General features: G+C 35.9%; 1 protein-coding gene across 1 annotated transcript in view; it reads left to right on the plus strand.

Moving 5' to 3' along the window:
- The window catches only part of THSD7A (thrombospondin type 1 domain containing 7A), a gene marked incomplete at both ends in the record, with an annotated part of 438,329 nt that overhangs the window by 182,210 nt on the left and 243,076 nt on the right, over positions 1-13,043 (plus strand). The window lies entirely within an intron of this gene.

Raw genomic sequence — 13,043 nt, forward strand, 5'->3', positions numbered from 1 at the left:
GTGTCTCTCTGTCAAGACCATGGGCTAGAGAGTACTTAAGACCTTCTGTACTAAGTCCTGGAATTCATATGTGTACACCTAGGATGAGCTACCCCCAAGTGGGACATTTTCCACTTGAAGACATTTAAACTTTTGTGGTTTTCCTGAAGTTACCTCTGTTTTGTACATGTTTAGGCACCATACCACTAGAGGTAATTTAAATTTTCCTGTCAAAATCTAAAGTATGAGAGATTCTCCATGAGATGATATTGCTTCTTTAGGTCAGCAATGCTGTTTTCACCTATGATGGGGGAAAAAAAAAACGTAGTGGGCTGGCGTTTGGGAATTTTCAATTCAGATACTTATTTTAGTAAGAATAAGGCACACTTATAATCTCCCCAAGTTTATAGCATGTTCAGAATTACTCTATAAACAAAATCTAAACAACCACCCAGGGAGCTATACCTAAGAAGAGTTCCTTTTACATTTAATAAAATGGAATAACTCTCCCCAGAGAAGAAGAGGGAAACCAGCAGAAAATAGGGTAAGTAAAGGTTATTTAATCATGAGTAGCTTACTTTAGAAAACACGTAATTAATTGAATGCATTGTCTAGACAGAAATTATTTGTCAAATTATCTCTGGGTAAATAATGACTATATTATGAAAGACTTCTCATGCATGATTTATTTCTTGTGAAAATATTCATTGAGGATTATCTAAAGGGTATTATGTTTTCTGGATATTCTAAATTTTGCTCTTGGATAAGCCAGACCATCTGGGAGGGGCTTATTTGGATCATTTGCGTAATTGCTTCTTCTGAAATATTTATGCAGCTATGATTTGGACTGAACTGAGAGAAATTATGGCAACATCACTCAGAATTTTATATCATATTTATTGTAGAAATGACATTGGAAGTGTCATCTACTCCGTTGCACAGTCTGTTCTCTTAATTAAAAACACATAAGATAAATTTCACTGAAGTCTCAACCCATGTGCTTCTGGTGAGCATCTGGATCGTTTTCCTTATGGCCCCTGGAAATCTTGTAATAGATCACGTTTTCCTGTTTACCTTGGGAACATAAGTAGGACTGTGTGGCATGCGTGTTGTTTACTAATACCCCCCACCGGCTTCATGTTCTTCTCACCCTCATTATTTTCTTTCATTCATTCTTGTCTAATGATTTTGCTATCTGTGGATTTTGAAAGCTGACTGAAAGCCTTTTTGGAGCAGGATATAGTTTCAATAAGTGAGTAAACAAACAATTGATGTATCTGCCTAAGACAATCTCTCTCATCATACCATTGTTCTGGTCGCTATTTTTAGGATATTTGCTACTCCCTCTTTGTACATACACAGTTGGATTTTCTTTCAGCCGTACAGTAATTTGCTCTCTCTCTGTTCTGAGGTCATCAATACAACTCTTTTCCTGGTCTTGCTAAAGGCTGCTTCTCCTGCCTTCATTCCCCAGGTTCCCTGTAACTCCTTGAGAGAGAGAGGGAGAGGGAGAGGGAGTGTGAGTATCTGTGTGTATGTGTGTGTGTGTGTGTGTGTGTGTGTGTTCACCTCTGATTCTGTGTCATGGACATTTTAATTTCAATCCCTGTTTAATTCTTTTCTGACTGTCCTTTTCCTAGTGATTTTCTGATCTCTTTTCCTGAAGTATTACAGTTATATTAGTTACTTGGCTCCCACCATGTAATTGAATAAGCCTCCAAGGCAACTTGAGTTGTCTCCTGCTGTCGCTAGGTTAATATGCTGTAGACATTTAATTTCATGTTGACTACTCAATTAAAAGTATAATTAGGGTAGTAGCTACTACTGCATAGAGACTGATATTTCCATCCAGTTATTTGTAAGCAAATAGATATAAAAATCTGTAGATCCTCTGCCGGGTGCTTATATTCCATTAGAAATACTGTATCTATTCCAATAAAATGGTAGTTGCATGTATGTTATAACTTACTAGGGTATAAATTAAATATTATGTTAAATTGCTTCTTAATATTTCTCTTATTTGATAATTATATATAAGAATAATATGAATAAGTATATATGATTAAGAAAATTAGTCTTAGTAAAGAATATACAACAATTAGGTATTTTGCCTACATTTTTCTCAAACATTACACCATACCAGTGAAGCTTTTTAAAGTGAAGAATGGATGGATAACTCCAACAAAGAACAGGACCACAGGTGAAAGACTTGATGATTAAAGTGTTTCATCTTATATCAAATTCAGAAACAATTTTATTGTGTAAGAGGATAAAAAAGTCATTTAGTAAGGCTAAAACAGTCCTATTACAATAACTAAATGAATTTATCTAAATAAACCTAAGAATCTTGGGGAAGCAGTTTATAGGGCAAATAAAAATAATTTTAGTAGAATGCTGCTAGAACTTCAAAGCCAAAGATGATAGATTTCCCATGCTTTCTGCTTTCAAACAGACTAAAATCAGTAAGAATGAAAAACATGAATGCAAGTCCATCTTCTATGACAATAGGAAACTATCACAGTCCCAAACCACAATTGATAGAGAAGATTATAGATTCATTTTCAATCTATAAATTAAATAGATCTAATTGAGGGAGGAAAGTTAAAGGGGCATTATGTCTTTATAGCTTTCATGAGCACTCAAAATCTCTAAGAGTAACCTGAAACTTCTGAGGGGCCAGGTTAATGGCATGTTTTATGATGGCATGGTCTGTGTTAGTGAAAGGGCTGCTGAAGCATTCTTGTGTTCTGTTTGAAAACAGAATATGGCCTAATAACACTGAGGGAAACTCACTATGCCATTATTGCCAAGAAAAGGCTATTAGTTTGATGGACTGGGGGATTAAAGTTTTGATGACCAGTGGAAGAGAATTCTAAATCATTACACACACCATGACACAGGGGGCTTCCCTGTGAACCAGTGATTTTCAGCCAGGCTTGAATAGAGTCTTACCCCAGGTCAAGAGTTGTTTTGAAAGTTTCAACAGACAGCTCTTCAAGAAACCAAACATATGAAAGAGAATATGATCTTCTGAATCAAAACCAGAAGTAATTTTAGTATTCAAAGAAGAGTCAAGAAAATAGAATTTTAAAAGTGATTTGACAGAGCTCAGAAAAGACAAGAGAATTATAAAACAAGTAAATAAATTCACATTACATGCAACGGTAATTGGAAAATATTCGGTGGTAAGAGGAGTCAGTGAGATGGAGAACAGTTTAAGAACATCAGCTCCAATTTTTTAAAAAGATGATGGGTCTGGAAAGGAGATCACTATATAAAATTCTGGGATTCCTAAAGATACGACCAGAAAAAGAACAGGAAAAAGATAAAACAAAACCCCCAAAATATAATAGAAGACTTTCCTGAAGTTGCAAGACTTTAATCCACAGATTGAAACTGCACAGGGCCAATATTCTGGTAGAGGAGGCTGAAATAATGTCCTCATGGAAGACCTGATATAGAACAATTTTGTAAAGAGAGACAAAGAGACACCAAACCAAAGACCAGGTTAGTACCCAGTTCTGAAATACTAGAAGCATTTCCTTTATAGTCAAAACTGAGACAGGACTGCACATTATCTTCACTGTTAACATTGATCTGTAAGTATTAGTCAATGTAGTTGAAAAGAGAAAGAAATGAAAATTGGAAAACAGGTGGGAATATTACGATTTTTCCAGATGTTATAGAAAACTTAATATATTCAATTGAAAATATATTATAAACAATAAAATACCTCAATAGGGTGGATAGACACAAAGATAATATCTCAAAATCAATATATTCCCTAGATGCAAACAACAATTAGCTAAACATCATGGACACAAAAAATTAAAATATCCCATTTACAATAGTAAAAATTCTGTTAATAAACCTAATTATAAAATTTCTGCACATAATACCAGACTTTGAAAGTACAAAAGTAAATGTGTGCCTTTCTAGAACATCTAATAAATATATGAATTGTCCCTACATTGTTACTATAAAATTAACAAGAGAAAAATAAGTAAAAGCCAGGAAAATTCTGAAAAATAAAAGTAGAGAGAAAAGACTAGTGTCACAAGATAATTAAATGCATTTTATTCTTTGAATAATAATAATTTTATGTTAGCACATGAATAATCAGATCAGAAAAGGGTCTAGAAAATAGCTCCCCAAAACCCTGCAGTATGGTGCCAATGGTGAAGGAGCATTTCCAAGTTGGGAGAAAAAATATAATTTAATCAGTTTGTTTTTGTTTGGAGGGCAATTGCTTTGCCACATTAAGAAGAAGAAGAAGAAGGAAGGGGAAAAAAGAATTGTATCCCTTTTTCAGTTGTATACCCAAACAAAGTCCAGGTTCATTTAGTACTTAAAAATGTTTTCTTTTTAAATACTAGAAGAAAGGCTAGAAAGTTGAAGTCTCAAAATAAGGAAGGTATCTTTATGTGACCTATTAGGCCACAGAATGCAGAAAACATACAGGAAAAGATTCATCTATACGATTATATTTATTTGAATAAAGAAAATTTTGCTCAGGAATAATGTTAACCAATTAAAATCCAAGTAGCAAATGAAGAAAAAATATTTGTGATATGTAAAATTGACAAAGAGCTAGTTTTCTTAATACATAAAGAACTCCTACAAATCATTAGGGAAAAAGTCCAAAATCTAATATAAAAATCAGCATAAGTTTAAGACAATGAAAAGACGAGCCACACTGGGGAAAACATTTGCAAGACACATTTGATAAAGGGCTATTATCCAAAACATACAAAGAACTCTTAAAACTCAACAGTAAGAAAACAAACTACTGGATTAAAAAATGGACTAGAAACCTTAACAAATACCTCACCAAAGAAGATATACAGAAGGCAGATTAAGCATATGAAAAGATGCTCCACATCATATGTCATCAAGTAGATGCACATTAAAACAACAATATGATACAACTACACACCTATTAGAATGGCCAAAATCCAAAATAACGGCAACACCAAAAGCTGGTGAAGATGTAGAGCAACAGGAACTCTCTTCTACGTTGCTGGTGGGAATGCAGAATGGTACCGCCACTTTGGAAGACAGTTTGGCAGTTGCTTACAAAACTAAACATACTCTTACCATATGATCCAGCAATCATGCTTCACCAAGAATGTACCCAAAGGAGCTGAAAACTTATGTCCACACAAAAATCTACACATGAATGTTTATAACAGCTTTATTCATAATTGCCAAAACTTAGAGGCAACCAAGATGTCCTTCAGTAGGTGAATGGATCAAGAAACTGTGTTACATTCAGACAATAGAAGATTATTCATTGCTTAAAAAGAAATGAGCTATCAAGCCATGAAAACACACGGAGGAAACTTAAATGCATATTACTAAGTGAAAGAAGCCAATCTGAAAAGACTGCATACTGCATGATTCCAACTATAATATATGGCATTGTGGAAATGGCAAAGCTATGGAGACAATAAGTAGATCTGTGCTGCCAGGGGTTAGATGGAAGGGAAGGGTAAATAGGCAAGGCACAGAGGATTTTTAGCAAAAACTACTCCATATAATACTGTGATGGTTGATATATGTCCAAACCCATAGAATGTACAACACCAGACGTGAGTCATAATATAAACTATGGGCTTTGGGTGATAATGATGTGTCAGTGTTGGTTCATCAGTTGTAACAGATGTACCATTCTGGGGGATGATGGTAATGGGTGAGGCTATGCATGTGTCAAGGCAGAGAGTATATGGGAACTGTTTATATTTTCAACTCAATTTTGCTGTGAACTTAAAACTGCCCTAAAAAATAAAGTCTATTAAAATCAGCAAAGGACAGGATCAGGTCAGAGAAAATATGCTAATCTTCAATCATAATTAAGAAATATAAAACATTTAAAATCTCATTTTCACCTGTCAAATTAGCAAATAAAAATGTTTGATAGTGTATCAGGGATTACAGCCTCCAGGTTTGGTGATTCACTAAAAGGACTCAGAGGAATCAGCATATAGTTGCATTCATTGGTAAGATTTATTATAGTGAAAGGACGAAAAGCAAAATCAGCCAAGGGAAATGTGCATGGAGAAAAGATGAGAGGAAACCAGAAGCAAGCTTCCAGGGTCCTCTCCCTGAGGAGTTTCGCAGCCTACGCTTAACTCCTCCAGCAAAGAGCTGCAACAACACTGGCAAGGCATTGTCTACTTGGGAAAGCTCACTAGAGACTCAGTGCCCCCAAGCTTTTATTGGCAGTTGATCACATAGGCACCCTCAACCTGGCATGTACAAAAATTCCAAACTCCCAGAGGGAAAGCAACTATTCACCATAAATCACATTGTTTAGACAAACAAATTAGGCACAGAGAGCCACTTTATCATTTAGAGCAGTTTTATCATTTAGAGAAAATTTTATATCAATGTAGGGAACTGTTTACCAGGTAAGTTCCCAGATGCCAGCCAAAGGCCAATCCTGCAAACAGACCTTGTATGGATAGAAGTCTGAGACTTGCTTGCTATTTTATCAACAATAGTATTTAATATTAAAGAAATGGGGGAAAGAGTTGCTCTTATACAGTTTTGGTGGGGGCAAAAATAGGTACAAATATCTGAAAAATAATTTTATAATACATGGCAAAATTCAAAATACACGTTCCTGGGCTTCCCTGGTGGCGCAGTGGTTGAGAGTCCGCCTGCCGATGCAGGGGACACAGGTTTGTGCCCCGGTCCAGGAAGATCCCACATGCCGCGGAGCGGCTGGGCCCGTGAGCCATGGCTGCTGGGCCTGCGTGGCCGGAGCCTGTGCTCCGCAACGGGAGAGGCCACAGCAGTGAGAGGCCCACATACCGCAAAAAAAAAAAAAAAAAAAAAAATACACGTTCCTTTGGCAGTGATTTTATTCCTGGAAATTTTTTCTAAAATATATCTGTGTAAATATGTGTACATCTCTCATTGTAGCATGATTTGTTACAGAAAAACAATCTAAATCCAACCAATAAAGGACTACTTAAATCATGGTGCTTCCACATGTGGAATGCCATGTAGTTATTACCAAATAAGATACGTATCTCAATCAATGCAGGCTGCTGTAACAGAGTATCATAGACTAGGTGGCTTATAAACAACAGAAAAAATTTTTTCCTCACAGTTCTGGAGACTGAGAAGTCCAAAATCAAGGCATCAGCAAATCTGGTGTCTGGTAAGGGAACTCTTCCAGGTTGCAGACTGCTCACTTCTCATTGTTATCTTCTCATGGCAGAAAGAGAAGAGAGCTCTCTCTAGGGTTCCTTTATAAGTGCACTAATCCCATTCATGAGAGCTCTACCCTTATGATTACCTCTGAAAGGTCCCACCTCCTAATAGCATCACACTGAGGGTTGAGGTTTTCAACATACGAATTTTGGGGGCACACAAACATTCAGTCCATTGCAGCATGTGACTTCTAATTAAACATAAGGGAGTAAAGGTAGTTTTATTTTAATTCACTGCCTGGAAATTAGCCAGAAACACCAATAAAGGAAATAATCACTTCTATTTACAGTAAAAAAGAAAAAAAAAAAAAAAAAGAAAGAAAGAAAGAAAGAAAGTATCCACATGAAAAATCCAGATCTAAAGGATGGAGGAATCTAGGACTTGAGGTGGGGAGATTCCTTTAAAGTAATTAGGGCCCAATCCAGGAAGATCCATTCAAGAATCTTTTCCTTGGACTATCTCAGTCTTGGGAGGTGGGCATGGACCATCCACAGAGGCGATAGGAAAAGTCCCTTAGGATCCAGTTCCTCATCCTAGAAACACAGGGGAAGTATAGCTGGAGGAACAGAACATAACTCCCCTCATCTCTTGGCTGAATTGAGTTGTCAAGTGAAGTGGAGAAGAAGGGGATATAGGAGGCAGACATTTCTAGATTGAAGCAAGCATAGCTTTAAGGCTTGTAAGATCTAAGGCTTTGCTGTAAGCCAACCTCACATCTGGAAAGCTTTTAGCTGTCCCAACTCACCAATTCCTGAAATAAAGACCTGACTATGCATTTCAAAGGCACATGTTTCAGGAATAACTATGAAATCTGCTATATGTAATACAAGAAGTACTTAGTGGAAGTAGAGCCTACTTTTGAAAATACCTTCCTTTTGAACAAGCATTGTTTTGTTGTATTGTCTGACAAAGGCAGTTAGTTGTAATTATAAATCTAATGGAAGCATTGCCAAAAAGTGTGGAAAATTCAGCTCAGTAAATTCCTGATGGAATAAGAATTAGCATTTAAAACAGATTTCTGTTGGCTAAGACAAAAAAAAAAGTAGCTTTATCCAGCTTCCAGATAACTCCATGAATCAGACATTTTAGGCACAAATACATAAGGATAAAAAATAACTGGGTCCATAAACATAGTCAACTCATCTTTGACAAAGAAGCAAAAACAGTACAATGGAGCAATGATAGTCTCTTCAACAAATGGTGCTGGAACAACTGAATATCCACGTGCAAAAAAAGGAATCTAGACATAGACCTTACACCCTTCACAAAAATTAACTCAGCCTCCAGCAACCAAGATGTCCTTCAGTAGGTGAATGGATAAAGAAACTGTGTTTACATTCAGACAATGAAATATTATTCAGTGCTAAAAAGAAATAAGCTATCAAGCCATGAAAACACATGGAGGAAGCTTAAATGCATATTACAAAGTGAAAGAAGCCAATCTGAAAAGGCTACATACTGTGTGATTCCAACTACATATGTGATATTCTGGAAAAGGCAAAACTATGGAGACAATAAAAAGATCAGTGTTGCCAGGGATTAGATAGGAGGAAGAGATGAATAGGGAAGGTTTTTAGGGCAGTGAAAGTACTGTGTATGATATCATAATGATGGATATATGCCATTGTACTTTCAAACTCAGAATGTACAACCCCAAGACTGAACCGTAATGTAAACAGTGGACTTTGAGTGATCATGATGTGTCAAAGTAGGTTCATCCTTGGTAAAAAATGTACCTTTCTAGTGAGTAATGTTGGTAATGGGGGAGGCTGTGCATGTGTGAGGGCAGGGAGTATATGGAAAATCTCTGTGCCTTCCTCTCAATTTTGTCGTAAAACTAAAACTGCTTTAAAATAAATAATCTTTTTTAAAAACTGGGTAAAACATGAAGAGGAAAATAATCTAGTAACTCCTAGAAATACTGACAAATTGGAGTACTTTTCTCTCATTTTGTTATCAATTTTCTTTTTCTTTTTTTAGTCTCTATATAAATTCAACCTTAGCATTTCAAATAGTAATGAATCATGCTCAAGTGACTTTCTGATTTTTTTCCCTAAACTCATGCTTTTTTGACATACCCTCTAAACTTCAAACTTAAATCTGTTGAATAGGAAATTGTATTTCTTCTCAACATAGTCTCTCTCTTTATGCCTGATTCCTATTTTACTCTAGGATACTTGTTAACTACTCCATCCTTCTCTTTTAGGCTTGCTCTCTAGAATGGTCATATAAAAGTTCAATGTAAAGCTACTGGCTTTACAACAGTCTGAAAATTTCACTCAGTCAACAAGAGGGGAATTTAAGTAATGGATAATTATGAGAACTAAGTACTCAGTAAGAATAGGGAAACCTGTGCACTCATGGCTCCACAACATTGAACAAGTCATTTAAACCTTCTGGGACTCAGTTTTTTTTCACCCATAAACCATATGTGTGTATGGCAATGGGCAGTGATGAGCGAAAGAAGGAGGGATGTTAAAAATTCCCTAAAGGCCTTCCAAGTTTTGTGATTCCAATGAACCTTGAACCAAAACCATACCTAAAATTGTCATATATATAAAAAGTCATATATATTTTTCTTGGCTGAAAGTTAATTTTCAACGTGTTCCACAAATCAGTTCATTGTGAAACATGGAAATGAATGTATATGCAGTGCCTGTAGAATAAGACCACTCTCCTGGTCTTGAAAGTAACTGCAAGATTTTTCCTCAGTTGATGTGGTGCATGGTTCCTGAGGGCCCATTCCCAGGATATGACTGTGAATCAGTGCACCTGCAAATCTTATCCTGACCTTACCAAAAAGGAGGGAATAAATTGCCCACTTCTTAAAGTAATATTGACTAGTTTTAGGTTATTCAGAATCCATTTATAAAACTACTACCTCTCATGCATAAATAGCAGGCTTTTAGATTAAAAACTTTCTGTAATATCCCCAGTGTCGATTTGCCTGCCAGATTCTCACCAGCATTTCTCAGGAGCTTGCCTCAGCTGCTTTCTGGCCACATCTGACTAAAGAAGTAGTTAATATGTCCACATTCTTTTGTAGATAATATATGGCTAACCAGAAAACCTTTACTTTTCTCAAAATGTAGAACTAACTGGGCATAACTGGGCATAACTGACCCTTAGAGAGTCACTCGCAGAACTTCCAGATCCTGCTTATGTGCCTGGAGCAGCACATTAATAAGCCTTCCCAGTTCTCTTCTTCCTGGTTGGGCTCTACCCACGGGAGACAGCAGCAGTCTATCAGAAGGTGGGAAGAGAGGGGTGTTGGGGTATTCATTCTGTCTTCTGGGGTCAGCAGTGCCTGAGTTCCTCTAACAAAAGGCTTCAGCCCCTGCCCAGCAGCCCTCTCCTACTGCTCTGCATCTAGCTCAGTGCTGCTAAAATCCTTTTCATGGTCCCTTGGTCACCTTGGGGTGATAAATTTCCCATAGCTGCTAGCCCCAAAGTTCTTCACCATCCCTTGGCGATATAACACTGCCCTTGCTGTTGCTGTTGTTAATAATCCTTTTATTAAACTCTTCTGAATTAACCCATGTGAGTTTGTAATTTGTTTTCTGCTAACCTTGACATATACTAGAGTACAATATTAGAGCCAGAGAACTACTACTGTGTCATTGCTGGTTTACTTATTAACTTAGTCTTTATTTAACCATTCAACTAAGACAGTGTCTAGCCTCCAATAAATGTTTGTCAAAGGCTTAAAATTTAAGAGAGTGTTTGGTCTTGGAACTTGAGCCTTATAGTGAATAATATGGAGTCAAGTAAGGCCAATGGGAAAATGGAAATTTCTGTAGATTCTGAAGAAAGTAACCAAAATATGTAAATAACTCAAGAGAGATAAGTCATATTCAACTAAGAGAAAATAGAATATATAGAATGTAGAACATAGATATTAGACCATTCCAGTGACATCACTTAGAATATATTTCAATATTATTGTGCCTGGTTAAATTAACACCAAACAATTGCTGTTGCATAATTAGATAAAATATATATTCTATAGAACATAGAAAATGTACCATTCCTAATATTGTAAACGTATTCCAATAGTTTCTGAGTGTTAGCTTATTTAGCTTAATCTTTAGTCCATTTATTAGCATTTTTAGTTATACTGTAAGCGTATTATTTCTGTTTTTACATCTTGAAGCCACTATGCTACTTAGTCATAACTATCAATTAATTGGTGTTGATGACAGCAAACTAAAAGGCTAATATTGTCAATATCCACCTATAAACTTATATCAAATTCAGAAATATCAGTGTGACCCTCAGAGTCACTTCCCCATCCTAAGGTACCACTGTCTCATCATGCCTAGGATATCTTCACCTCTCCTACATCTGTCTCTGTTGCCTCCCAGGAGTATTTTTGGTTTAGATGATGATCCTATCATGAGACAATTAAAAGGAAGTTCTTAGGCAGCTTTTAAAATATGTTTAACTTACAGGAAAGCATTTAGGGCCAGGGCTATCCTTAAGCCACAGTGTAGATATCAATGCCGAATGTTCCTTTACATAAACTTTAAAGTCCATTCCAACTGCCTCATTTTTTCCTCAGAGCTTTATTAATATCTCCCATTTGACTGTTCTAAGTTTAGCTTTTTTCCTTGAGCTGGTGTGAGAGCATGTTTCCTTGTGAAACTTCCTTGAGCGGGCACTTCCTTAAGCAGCCTGGCCACTGACTGGGCAGTGACCTTGCATCTCCTTGGCACCAATTTTGATTTCATCCATTGTTCTCTTTTATTTGCTGGAATTCTACCAGCTTTATATGGGTAGTACTGAATCTCTGTCTGACTGGAACATAACAAGAAGAATTTCAATGGGAGGAAATACTTTCAAAAGGAAAAAAATCTACATGGGATAAGGATTTTAATAAATCATTCACACATTATTTGTATAACCTAATTAAGAATATGCTCACTCTTAGAATCTACTAATACATTGTGTTAGTAACTTCATGTGTTTTGTCTTATTTCTTCCTTAAAGTTGTTACTTATATATTGGGCATTATTTTAGGCCTCTTCTCACACTTTCACCTTACTGTGTTCTTTATTGTTCTAATTTTGTATCATTTTATTATAGGTCAATTATCCAGTTTTTTTCCCCAAAGTTTTTTTGGCAGATATTTTTTTCTCTATTTAGTATAGATATGTGGTTATTGATACTACATTTTAAAAGAATGTGATCATGGAAAATTTGTTTGGGTAGTATTTACCAGGATGGCAGTTGAATTGTAAATGAACAAAATAACTGTTCTGTGCTTAATACAAGAAGCCATTGTACTTTGAAGATCTTGGAATGTTGGTACAGTCATGTACAGTGTAGAGAGCTGGAACAAACAAAGCATGTTTTTGATTAAAAAAATAAATTTTGACTGATACATTTTGGATTTTATATAGGGTTTCACAAAGTTTATCAAAAATGCAGGTCTCTGGCAGGTTCATGTCTATCAGGGATCCTGTATAGTAAAATTTAAAAAGAAATAGGTGAATTAAATTATGGTAGACATTGTATAGTTTCAGCTCTGTGGAAAGCATTGTTCCTGCACTTGATATCTTTAATTCTATGCATGAGAAACAAGGAGGAAAAAAAAGTGAAAAAAATAAGTAAAATTACTTTAAATTACTCTAACTCCATGTAGACCCAGAAAGTTTTTGTCCTTTATGAGTTGTATAATACGTAGTTCATAGTTGGTAAAAATACTTGATGGAAAGATAAATCTAAGATAAAATGCCTAAAGTTTTCAAGAGAAAGCTGCATCTGTATTGTCTAGAATAATTTGATAAGGCAACAGAATTTGACCAAGTTCCCCAAAATGGATTATATTTACCTACGTGTGG

This window comes from Hyperoodon ampullatus (genome assembly GCF_949752795.1).
Source record: "Hyperoodon ampullatus genome assembly, chromosome: 9".
Taxonomy (NCBI): domain Eukaryota; kingdom Metazoa; phylum Chordata; class Mammalia; order Artiodactyla; family Ziphiidae; genus Hyperoodon; species Hyperoodon ampullatus.